The following is a 14087-nucleotide window of genomic DNA, read 5'->3' on the forward strand; positions in this document are numbered from 1 at the left end:
AAATAGGTAATTTAAAACAATACTGATCTTTAAAAAGTAAATTTAGTTAATTTTTAAGCGTTGCTTCGGCTATGATATGCTTCCGAGTTACCCATATCAAAACAGAAGAACAACCCTACGATATTCATCGATTTGGCAGCGTGCCAATTTTCAAAATGAACTATATAATGGACTTAATTTAACTTAAAGGAATGTTGCTCTTACACCTTTTGAAAATTGTTTCGTATTTAACATTCTAACACTTTCTTTCTTTAACAATGAAAGTAGTCCAATTTAATACAGAAAAATGGTGTTAAATACAAGAATTATGTATATACTGATAAAATTACTTTTACTATAAATAGAACAATGTTTGGCAAGAATTATTAGCATTTTTTGAATCTTAAATTAATACCTTTCAACATCAACATAAATTTTCAGTCAATGCAAAATTGACTTTTGGACAAAAAATGAGATATGGCATGATTTTCTCAAAGTCAACCTCTTAAAAAAGACCATCAAATAACCAAATAATACATACAGAGAAACAAAATTTAGTGAGCAACACGGACTTCACTAAAAACTGGGAACATGAACCAGGTGACTGAGAGTGTTAACGTTCTCTGCTTTTCTAGAAACACCCGCCGATTTGCTCATAAAAATTCAAGTACTGTTAGTCGAAAGAGGAAAGGAAAACTATTACACTTTGAACAAATCAGTTTTCATTGTGCATGTGGATTCACCTTAACGGGAGTTCATGATGATGACCATAAAACTTTTTAAGAAGTTTTAGTGGTTTGTATTGTAAATGTATACTCTCCTACAATTACTAAAAAGTGTGAATAAATATGTATACAAATAAATAAATAAATAAATAAATAAATAAATAAATAAATAAATGGACGAAGTGGCGATACCAGAGGTATTAAAGAGTAATCAAGGGAACCAAGGTTATAGCAGAAATCAAAAGAATGTAATCCAGGGACCAAGGCTAGACATGGAAAACAGACATACACAACAAAAAACATAAAAGGGGATACCCGTGGCTAACCTATGAATAACAAATCGAACAAACCCATTTGAATTAAACATACGCATAAACAATGTTGCGTTGAAACACTAGACTATTGATTAGGCATACCAATAGAAAACAAATGGGTATGGCGAAAAGCAACAAATGCACCAGCTTATATTCGAACAACAAAATAAATTCTTTAAAAGATCACCAAAAGATCTGCAACATATTAAACACACATTTTAAGTAAGATTTTAAAAACAAAAGTAAATAAAAAAGAAAAAAAAATCAAAAGTCAAACAATGATGACACTAAGTACAATGTACATAATTAATCTGAATTCTCTGGTTTATTTAAAATTGAAGTTTTTTATTGATAAGTAAATTAAAAGCTTTTGACTGGTTATAGTGTATAAATTCTAGCGGAAATTTTTTCTGTACTTTTTTCTATATTTGAACATTACCAAATTCTAAGTGTTAATATCTCCAGTGGGCAACTTTTCTTTGCACATTTGTTTTTAATACAGTTTCTATGAGGCCAAGGGAAAGATTTCCAATAAAAATGTATCTTGAAACATTCTTTTTACTTGTTATTGTGTAAAAGTTTTGTCGGGAAATTTTCGCGTACTTCTTCTTTAGTAGAACATAACTAAATCTTAAGTTTTAATATCTCCAGTGGACTACTTTTATTAGCGCTTTTATTTCCTAATACAGTTTCTAGGTAGCCTTCAGAAGAATTTGAAATAAAAAAAAATATTTGGTATTTAAAAATACATGAATCGCCATTTATAAACTTCTACCTGGTTTAAAGGCAGGGCTGTACTTGATATTTATTACTAGAGACCGTTTTAAAAAAATGCTTCTGATCATTACTGTTTTCGTTTGAATATTTTACGTATCTTAACATCTTTTCTATAGAGTAATAGGAACTCCATAATGACATTATACCACATCCTTATGAATGTTACATAGTGTATCATAAGCCACTCGCGACGAATTTTGCACATATGTACTCCGAAAAACATTTACCAACACAATGGTTTTATACACGTTAGTATAAACAGACGAATTTAAAAATGAGAAATCTTAAGTTTATGTTTCAATACATGTATTTAACTGATAAACAGAGAAATGAAACAAATCACGGTTTACCACATCATTCAAAACTCAATGAACACTAAGTAAACGTATTGCTGTTTTATTTTCGCTATTTTTGCGGTAAAACTTGTGAGCAAGTTTTTAAAATGAACGTTTTGGTCCATTTTTAATTGCTTTAAAGTACGACATTGGGTATAAATGTGTAGTCTCTTACATTGGAAACCTAATCTAAATTTTATTTGTGTAGACTAAAATGTATTTCATTTGTGGATTCTTTTATGAATCAAATAAGATTATTCATACATCAATGCATGTAATGCTTGTGTAGATTTAATTAATGGAATGTTACACAGTGACTTACATCTTATGTTCTGCATAATCAATGTTGGTAAAATAAAGTTTTAACTGGTTGAAACTCCAATTGACAAAAAGCATATTAATGTTTTTGGTAGATGGATTTATTCGCAAGACAACTTTGTTTGCATTGAATTGAATTGCATAAGTCGTTGCAAAATCATTTAACACTGTAATTGCGTCTCATCAGCAAAGTCTAGGTATTGATAATAAACTTTTCAACGGGCAAAGCATAAGTATTTTCTTGTTCTAGAAAATTATCAATAATGCATTTGATACACTCCTTTCTCTCACAAGGTTAAAATGGAATACACTCCTTTCTCTCACAAGGTTAAAATGTAATATAACATACAACTACCATGGGTAATGTTTGTCTTTTGCAATTCGGATGGTGACTGGGGAGGAGTTCGCTGTGATGACTATACTTCCAATTGTTGATATGTCTCACAACGATACTACATACCACATCGGCACTGACGAAGGTACATGGTGTTTATAGTTTTACAACTCAGGTTTATTTTTCGCGGATTCTTTTATAATTAACAGTAAACGACGAAGAGGAATTCTTGCAAATAAATATGAATATGTAATGATGTCGTAATAATGAAATATTTAAACCGACTTAATGCGATATAACTGTTTACGTACATGTATCCCCATTAATATCGAAGTTTACGCGGCTGTTTTAAGCGAGAATTTAGGCATATTCCACGATTGCAATTTGTTCGCGTATTAATCAAAAATAACATTCGTAGGTACCTATTAAATGGTTATTATTGCGGTGATTAAATTGTTATTATATTCGCGGTCAAAGTTGGAAAGCAAAAATTAAATCACGAGAAATATTTATAGACAAAATAGAGTTATTCATCATTGTCTTATTCCTTTGTCAGTTTGTCTGCCGCTAAAAAAATACTTTTCGCAAAGAACCTCAGACAGGTTTGGAAGAAAAACGCAAAATTCTCCACAGTTAAAAAAAATACTAATACGGTAAATGTTTTTCCATTAACATTGAATTCATTCAGGACATGCTACAACTGCATTTTTGAATATGTCTTAAGTTATTTTAACTTTACAGCATTGAGAAAAGATTCAGGTTATTTGCTAGTGGTAAGACGTAGTATTGTGTATTTCAAACAATGAAGTTCTAAAATTTTCTAAAATAAAATTATAATATAATTGTTCAAGTTTAAACGTCTTTAATCCTTCTGGTATATGGTTTATCAAAATATCTCCATTGACAATTAACCTGTACAAAGTGAATATTTTTAAGTATCGATTTACACCGAAGATATCTTATCTGAGTAGGAAGTATCGTATCAAATTTAAAATACTAATAGTAGGGGGTAAATTAACTTTATGCCCTACATAGCATACATTGTAACTGAAAAAAAGAATAAATAAACTGCATTACTGGATAAAATATCTATTAAGATAAAGCCATTGAGTAAAATTGAAAACATTCTTTATGGAATGTCTATGTACATGGGAAGAAAACACTGCTTGACGTTGCCGTGAATTACTATATTTAAAATGTATTTTAAAATCTATGAATATACATTTTTGGACAGATGCGTTTATTTTAACAGCTATATTCAAAATTCAAAAACAAAAATGCAATACTAGATATATAGGCATGTGTGACGATGAAAGTCTGTCGTTAAAGGGGTCTGAAATGATGATTGAAAATTACAATTTCATTTAAAATAATAATGTAAATAAGATATGATATAGAGTAATCAAGGGAATGTAACCTTGTTCCAGAAGCCTATTTGAGTCCTAGCGCGATACAAAAAGTCTGCGTAGTTTTGGCAAGCTCTGGCATAATGTATGTTGTGATATGAACAATCCATACGCAGGTGCTGAAGAGATGTTGCCACAGATGAAAGAAAAGTTGACAAATCTGAATGAAAAGTCATCACGTTTGTCGTAAATTTTGGTCAATAGTTTTCCTTTACCATCGATTTCTAAGTGTAGTCAAGTCAATATATCTGTTTTAAAGGAATCATTTCTAGGTTAATTGGCAAAAGTGCGTACACCGTCTATTTTACATTATAAGGGCAATACATCCTAAATACGAATTTTATAATTTTGATTCTGCTAAATATTTTGTTACCCAATTGATCCTTCCATATTATTCTTAGTAGTTTTTCATCATTAATACTGTCTAAAATGTAAGAAATGAAAGGTTGCAAAACTTTACAAAAAGAAAATAAAAGAATGCAATAATATTTCTGCAAGAAAACTCATAAACTCCGAATGAAAAAAAAACATATTAAGACTTTTGATGCGGTAATAGATGCTCTAAAATTGCTACTTATTATAGTCTTTTGCCGACCATTTTAGTGCCATCTATTATGTGGTGGGACAGGAACAACAACAAAACTCTATTGGAGTGTAAATGACAATGATTTCTAATCCATTTCTTTTCGCATTAAAAACACACGGCCACACAATTTTGATGTTCCAGCCTTTAGAAAATAGGCTATACGGGCAATTTAAATTACTTTTTACATGATTTTTTTTTATTAAAAGGCGAAATATATGCATTTTTGTTAAACGTAGAACGATTAAAAAAATATTGTGATTGTCGATGTCAAAAACATTGTCGCGGTTTCAATACAAAATATAAATAGAAATCGGTGGCAGTAAACACGTCCGTGGGGATTCGTCGATCAGAACTAAACTGGAATTGTCTAATGTGCAATAATATATCTAATAAGTAGAAAAAATACCATATTCGAACTGATCAAAAGGCAGTATTACCAATATACTTATATATCATATCTAAATGGAAATTGTATGTGTTATTTTTGTTATTTGTTTTCATTTTCTTTGTTATGTTTGTCTGTTTTCCCGGTCTGGTCTTTATCATTGGATAAGACTCTTTCGATTACTGCTCTAATCTTTGATAGAAGTATTGTTTATACAAGTTTTTTTGTGTTTTTGTTTCCTGTTGTACTTTCTTATCTTCATAAAATCTTAATAGAAACTTTCAACATATTTAATACATAGCTAATATATTGCATAATGTTCCTTTAATGCTTTAAACTTGTGTCTATATATAAGCATGAACGGACAGGACGGTTCATATGTTTATATGTTGTTTGATTTAATGTTCAGAAATATAGCTGCCATATATTGCAAATGCATAAGATGGGGAAAACATTTATTGTCACTTAAAGACATGTGTACACAGTTGAAACTGTTACATAAAAGGGTGCAGAAAATATAAGACCGGAATGGTCTAAAATTTGTGCTGAAAGTAGAATCTTCAAACCATTTACAACCCATCTTTGATTTAGAAGACTCAGTGGACCATATATATAACGTATTCTTAGCCTTAATTTGGAATACAAACTACAAATTTAAATATCACCAAATGTGGTCGACCTTAACTTCTGCAGTAAGAAATTATTCAAGATTCAAGATTCCTGTTGATGTTATTGGCATGTATGTTAGTATCTTTCACCGATGATTTTATGAAAATTATAAAATCTACATGTATTCTTTCAAAAATTGTTCAGTGATTTTAATGTGAATGATTTGTCTCTTGTAAAGTATGTATTAAAAATATAACCTAAGTTATTCCACTTACCATGCAATTACAATGCACATTTTTCATCTTTTAAGTGTAAGTTCTTGTAAAAATCAGGCAAAATGGGAAAAATGCATGTCGAATCTCCAACGATCTGACAACATAATTTCACTCAATGATGCTATCTCTATTTGAAAAGACCATTATTTGATCTCTGCATCACTAGATTTGCTAAGAAATTTTTCCAATAGAATGTTAGAAAAATGAGGTTTTTTGACAGACTTATCTGCCCTTAAATTATTCGTATTCAGTTCATTTCGATGAAATTATAACTCAATTAACCAAACTGATATGGAAAATCTTTTTCCCTTGATTCTGATGGTGCAAATAGTTTAATTAAACTAACAAAACAATGTTTTTTGTCATACCATGTTTCACTCGGTGCGTGATTCTTACAGAGACTTGCACTTAAATGATTCATCTGTTCAACTTTAAAGGTCTTTGATAAATTACGTCTTTATATTGAATGTGATGTAGAAGAAACCAAGAAAATTCACAGTCAAAAGTATCTGACTTTTGGAGATATATAACAAAAAAGAAAAATTGGGAAAAAAATAAATGCTGAAATGCAAACTCTGATCTCACCCGAGTCGATTGCATCCATTCCCAACTCTGCCTAAAATGCTGAATATTGATTGACTGTTGAAAAAGGAAATGAAAGTTAAAATGTTATTTTGTACCTCATCCCGAACACCACCCATTTGATTCCGCCATCAAAATGTTATCATTTTTAGAACCTACAAAAATATTTAATATGAAAACATTATCCCTGAGATGTTCCCTACAATATTTTCATTTTTTTAAATTTGAATTTTGATTTAAAAAAGGAAGCAACTTGAGTTCCATTTACATATACATAGATATATAAGAAATTCCTTGATTCGAATATTATTCATTTAGATCAATAGTCAAATGTCTAGCGGTTATATGAACATCGCAATAGTTTCTTAATTTACTAATTAATATACATTAAGTAAATTAATAGACATATCAATATAATTCTACAAGTAAGGGAACTTAAGGGTTATATAATACAAGAAGTGCAAAAAATAAACATATTTAACACAGAAATGATAATAACACATATCTACGGGAGTGAAGAGTAAAGTCCGAATTCATCACATCAATACAAAAAACCACAAACAATGAGTTTGTATATTCCAAAATATTCATCACTTCTACACTTTTCCAACTCCTTCAATTGGCTTCCATTTCATGTTTCATAGGTGGATACGATTGAGACATGCCTTCATTTTGTTGGTTGGTTGGTATTGGTTTGGAATTTGGTTGCACTTGAGGAGTATTGTAATAATACGGCGGTGGTCGTGACATGCTTGCACCTGGCATTGGATTTGGTGAATAATAGTTTTGGTTTTGCTGGGCTGTAACAGTAGCAAAAACATATATAGCCCTCAAAAATGTGTTTCATTGAAAACGGTGACTGCATTTACTAAAAGTAAGTTGCTGTGAATACATTTATTTTTACTACAAATCAAGGATACATGAATTACGAAATACAGTTCCTAAAATTATAAATCAGGCAGGCAACATAAAAATTGTTCAGCACCCAATCCAACCTTCATATAATTTATTATGCACAGATGAAAGAAATGAATAAAATCGCGGCACGACTTTTGTTGGTAGATCTGCAATAGTCATGAATCATGTATTGTTCTTAGTTGATACTTATCTCTCTTTTGAATGTAAGAAACACCAAGTTCATGACTCAAAGCAGAAAATGCATGATGCTCTGACTAAATCATTTCTTAAAACCTACCATTGGCAGAAACTACTGTGACACCTGTTGTTGGATGAACCATCCGACCTGTCTGTCCAGATTTTTTTGTACAAGCGGAACAAATAGCACCCACTATTGTGCATAATATCCCAAGAGCAACCAGAGATCCGATTACAATATTACTATGGTACCAGTGGACCTGGAAAGTAAATCAAAACGCAGTATGTAGGTAGATAGCTTAAGGCATGTCAGTCTTTAAATCATATACCAAGAATAATGTATTTTGAGAAAGAACTTTTTTTATTCCAGAACACTTAATTTTACTCCTGATTTTTTGTGGGATTCCCGTTCCAAAGCATTTGAGTTTACGCCTAGTTTTTGGTGGGATTCCGCTTCCAGAGTAATTACGTTTTCACCTGTTTTTTGGTGTGATTCCCCTTCCATTGCACTTGAGTTTACACCTGGCTTCTTGTGGAATTAATGGTGTTCGTCTCTACATGTATTTTACTTTTTCTTTCTATTTTGTTGTTTAATATGTTCTCGTGCATGTATTTTGCCAGTGTCTTCCCCTCTTTGATGCCTTCCCTTTTTTTGACTGCTCGGAAGTTCGGTTTTTCGACATTATGTTTGAATAAATATATGGCAGGATAAATATTATCCCCATTTTCACATATTAGTAGTTTTTTAAGTTTCCACTTTTCGATTTATTTTTATCAATGACTTGAATGCCTGCATGAGTACCAGAGACTTGCTATCTCATCATATGAAGTCAAATGCAAATTAGCTATTAAAGAAAACTTACATGGAGGATAAGAGAAAATGTATAAATACATACATATTGAGTTATTTATTTACATCATGATACTTTGTTGAACTGAATGTTATCACTCAAGCGTCAATTGTTTTTGATTGAACCCTTTTATGACTCGTGTTGGGGAGCTGAATTACTGTTACTAGACTATTACTTGGTTACACTAACTTGCAATATGAATGTATAATTTTCTAAGAAATACAGATTCGACGAGAGAACTGTCGTTACTTAAAACAATATCATTGTTTGTTTGGTAGGTTTTTCTATACCATGAATCGCCTCTTTATTAGGTAGTGTGGGAACTTTGACTCAAGGTTGGAAAAATAACATTTTTGGAGATATTATTTAAAATGTTATAGTTAACAGAAATTAACCAGTGGCTTTTCATATAACTCTTGTTCTTAGGAGATAAGATAACAGTTATCTTATTCAAAATTAAGGGAGATAACACTGAAAATGACACTAAAATAAAATAGAAACTATTGAAATTTCGACATGAATTGTTTTCTAAGAACAGAAAGATTTGAATAAACAATTATGTATTTCATTATATAGACCAATAATCGAACTTCATAACAAAAATTCAAATATGTAGGGAGTGTATTACATGCTACAGAAATTGCATGATTCTTACAAATACTTCTACTAAAAACATTGACAACTTACATTGAACTACTGTATGAGTATGAGGAGTAGTAATAGTAGTAGCTGTAGAGGCACTACTCATATCCATAAGACCCGGAACAATAACCATAGCAATATGAAAAACCTGAAGTGTAGCTGTAGCAAACGTCTACAGCATCGGTGTACCCTAAATTTAACAATGATAAATAGTTACACAATTGCATTTATTGTAAATATCATCATAAAAACACGCTGATTTCATTGGATAATCGGATTTTAAATGATGTTTCATGAGGCGATGAAACAGTCGTTTAGCTATTTATATAGACCACGCCATCGATCATTGTTTATTGCATTTCTCAAATCAAAATAACCGAAACAGTGGTCTCAATCACGAGCGTTGTGTTACAGACGACGTAAAAAAATATTAAAAATAAAATTATAATAATTGACTACAGATAAGTATGATAAGGTATAAGAATTGTTTGTTATCAATCACATATATTTTTGGAGCATTTATATTTGTATAACTATTTAAAAACTGTAAAAAAAAATCTTGAGATTGTTTGTCTTTCTAACAGAGTTCAGTAAATAATAAAAGGAACGACATTGATTGCAGTATGCAAATCTCATAAATGGAAAGTTGTACTCCCCTCTGTTTGCTTCAAATAAGATTTTAAAACGCTCAAAACACATCTAAGTATTTGGATACTCTTGTTTTAATTTTGCAGTTTCGTCGCGGCGCATCATTTTCGAAAAATGACGTTTGTTCTCACCAGTATGCAGCCTGTTAACTTGCACGTGCATATACTAGTAGAGATTTGTGCGCTCGCCGTCACAGTTTGTCTTCTCATGAATAAGATATCACACGCTTTTGCATTTTTGTGTTGGCAACGATGGTTACTGTTTTATAAAGTATCAAATATTCATTGTTTATTCAAATTTAGAAAGGTCTGGGATCAGGATACTGCAATGTATTCGTGTATATGCATGGAAGCTATAATATCATTTTCGGAATAGAGCCTATACACCATTAGATTGACCGATAAAATTGTATTTTTCATATGTAAATGTAAAACAGCGAACGGCGATCATTCCGTATAATAAGTTTTTGTTGTTGAAACTGTCAGATAGTCCTAATGCAGTAGTTATCAAAAACAGTTTGATTTTAAATACGGATTTCAATCTGGTAAAATCTTATCTGAGGAGGAAGTGAATAAAGCATTATTACGTTTAGTCTTGTGTGGTAACTATTTGATCAAGCGTTACAATATAATTAACAAACTGCGTAAAAAGGTCCACCTTATTATCTTTTTAGATAAATTTGTCGAAGGTGTCAATATGTTTTTTTTTGTATTTGGTTTTTATCATAATGACAGACAACAGAAGAAGAAAAAATACAAAAAGTGTACACTGAGTATTGTAATGCACGCCTTGTTCTCATGTAAGATACTCTGATTTGTATCGAATAATTCTAGTTACTGATATGATATGCACCGCTAGGCAAATTGAATTTTGAAAAAAAAAATCATGCATAACAAATACATAAAAGAAAGATTGCTATCCAGACTGCATCAATATCTTTTATCGGAAAATCTAAATAGGTATGGTATAATATATCCTTATCATTCTTGTGATAAACCCGAGTAATATCGAAAAAAAGCATATATATATATGGGTAAGAAATTCAATATAGTTTATTGCTGCTGCAAAGATGCCATTGTTTTACCGAATTATCGTAGGGTAATACACGTAGATAGTATCTTATTCGGATTAAAATTTCCGATATCACTTTTTATCATATACTTATTATAAATAAAGGCAAAATTTTACCCCGCAATAATTCTTAAAATAAAAAAGTTTTTTCTTAGGAATTGTCACAGCGAGCCGATAAAGGTGCACTTCCGGAAGTTATCGCATGTCTCGTCGTCATTTATTGGAAGCTCAATTACATCCTTTTTTGGTCGTTTCCGGAAAATGTCGATTGTTTACAAATATAGACATGATAGAAGCAGCCCTCGTTCGTGTTTTCCAAGACATGTGGCTTAGTTCAATAGTATACATGAGAAATAGATTGTCACATAGTATTTATCATATACTTATTATAATTTAAGTCAAAATATTACCACTCGATAAATCTTAAATCGAAAACGGTTGGTTTCGTAATGAATAACCACAGTGGGTCGATAGAACCACACATTTGAAATTTATCGCATGCTTTTTAGTCATTGTTCGGAAGCTTTATCACACCCGTTCAGGGTAATGTCCGGACTTGTTTATAAACATGGATATGAATACGAAGAATGTGGTGCTCGTTCTTGTTACCTATGATATATGACTTGATGTAGAGTAAATGAGAAACAGATTATTACATAGTGTTTATCACACCATATGCTTTATTAGTTTACGTTCATGTAAGCATTCCCCGAGTTTCACGACTCTCGGGGCTGATAACATCATTTGTGGCTGATAAAGTATATGCTATGAGAAATGCAATCTATATTTTTTGCGGTTTGTTTTTAAACACGTGTGAAGATATGTTGTAACTTTCGTCCGTACGGATATTTAACAAAATAGTTACATTATGTAATAATGCCAAGGTAAAGTATTTGTTGAAAATGATTCACTGACCAGAACTGTCTTTATCTTTTTTACCATAGTAAAATTTTGTTAAATGCAGATTAGCATCCAGAAATGACAATTCTTTTGTAATAATACCCTGAAGTCGTTATCAGGAAGTTAAAAGTTCAGTCCCCTCATTTTTGATACCGAGAATATCACATTTAGAAACTGAAAAGAATAAAATACAGCCCGGACTCGAGTATAGACCGTTCAACGATAGGAAAATGCATTTCAAGAAAATTCTACAATCTAACGTAAAACATTGTTTTCAACACTATGTTCAATTTGAGTCAAAATGAAATGTGAAAGAAAAAAAATAATAAGAAAATATTTCTTTCGAAATCGAAAGTGTCCAACAGGAAAACATTAATCATGTCCTTCAAATAACCAGAATTCTGTGATTTTATACAAAATAGTGAGTTAGAAATAAAGTACAAAAATTTAACGTCTGAATAAAATAAATCGATCGGTTAATGTACATTATTGTCAGGTTCTGTCTGTAATCTCAGTGTAGATTTATTTTTCTACATTGTTTACATGCAAAGTGTATCTGATATTATTTATAAACTAGTTTTATCATCATATGGTAAATTATCCAAAAAAAAAAAAAAATAAAATAAAATAAAAAGGAAAAAATATAAGATACTTAACAGTTCATGCTAAACGACTTTATTTTATCACTTGCATCTCAAAAGTGTGAGTGATAAAGCTGTATTTTCATTAAAAAAAAAAAAAACCACGGGAAAATAAATAATTTAAAAAATAACAGGCAAGTGAAGTCAATGCAAAAATATAATTGTATCAGAACTTACCTAACGTGCCTAATAGAACAGAAATTAGAAAATATTTTGTGGTGACCATTTTTTCAGTTATCGCCACCGTGTTCCTATAGTCGCAAAAACGATTAAATGTCTATATCCAATGACATTATACTAAATGCACCCAGCACTTGCGCAGTTTTAATGTATATTTAACCAGCATTATAACTTGTTAATGTCTTTGTTCTATATGGATCTTTTAAAGGGCCAAATAACCAAAACTTCGAATTTACGTTTTAAATAATTGCATGGTATTTATAAGGACATTCGTTGCAAACATAATAATCATTACCACGGACTACAAGTAAGCATTGTGTCACTTAAAATGTATTGTCGCACTTACTTAAAAAGTTCCTATGATTCATGAAAAAAAAAACATACAGAAATATTTCTCAATTTTTAAAGAGTTGTCACGATTCCTTTCCCCGGTTTGCACTTTTTTTCACCTAGTACAAAAACATATTTATTTTTTATTTAAGTTTTCTGTCAGTTGCTTATGTTATTCGGTACTTTTGTTTTCATTTTTCGTAGTTAATTGTGTTTATACCTTGTAAAACAAAGAGCCTTATTAATTTCGTACGTCAAACTTCAGGTAAATCAACGTCACTGTATTTCGACCATTCAATAAGTACCAAGAATATATGTAAATCACAATATGATTAATAATTTATTCTCGGACTGGTAAAAATGCTACGACAAGCAAACTATAACGTTATTAATTTTCTTAGACCAAGAAAGAATATAAAATTTGAAGAAAAAATATCACTTTTGACATACCTTTCTGAAGCTATTCTGCATCTTACATATAAGGAAAATATCACAAAATAAAGGTTATAAAGTCAAATATACTTTTTTAAAAACGCTTTAATGCAGTTATTATGCAATACTACATGCAATTTTTTATTGAAAATCAGCAATCGTAATGTAAATAAAACTCTCACTTCTAAAACTCCCTTCAACTAACCTTATACGGTCTAAATTGTTTTGTGTGTTTGGCTGATATATGCTTGAATATAGCAAGAATAGGTATTGTGATTATGTCAAAGAGACAACAACCCCACCGCTGTGAAAATTTCAGTTCAAGAACACACATTGGTCTTCAATGGACGACAAGGAAACCATCATACCACAGTGCTGGCTGTAGCTGGCCCCAAAACATGGTAATACAAAGGTACAACGAAAAGGTTGCCCTATATATTCAGGATAAAAACAAAACTACAAGACATTATAAGTCATACAATAAGGCCATAACCAATGTCATGCCAAGAACAACTTTAAAATATGGTGTTTTAATTTCTTTTTAAATACTTTATGCGCGTATCAGTTTTAATACTAAACAATGCTATCCTTAACGATTTAACAACAATATCATAACTATATCCCTCACGGATGAGACTATGGTTTGATTACTTTATTTGGCGACTACTGAAC

The 14087-nt window shown here is 30.8% G+C and overlaps 1 long non-coding RNA gene across 1 annotated transcript; it reads right to left on the reverse strand.

Moving 5' to 3' along the window:
- Nucleotides 1–5600: 5600 nt before the first annotated feature.
- LOC148626520 (uncharacterized) lies at nt 5601–12800 on the reverse strand. The gene is made up of 4 exons (XR_015920091.1): nt 12651–12800; nt 9259–9403; nt 7821–7980; nt 5601–7425 (listed from the first exon to the last, which is right to left on the reverse strand). It is a non-coding gene; the product is annotated as an uncharacterized LOC148626520 (long non-coding RNA).
- Nucleotides 12801–14087: the final 1287 nt, after the last annotated feature.

The sequence above is a fragment of the Perna viridis genome, chromosome 2 (assembly GCF_037379345.1).
Source record: "Perna viridis isolate PV_CMFRI_1.1 ecotype Kerala chromosome 2, ASM3737934v1, whole genome shotgun sequence".
Lineage (NCBI taxonomy): Eukaryota > Metazoa > Mollusca > Bivalvia > Mytilida > Mytilidae > Perna > Perna viridis.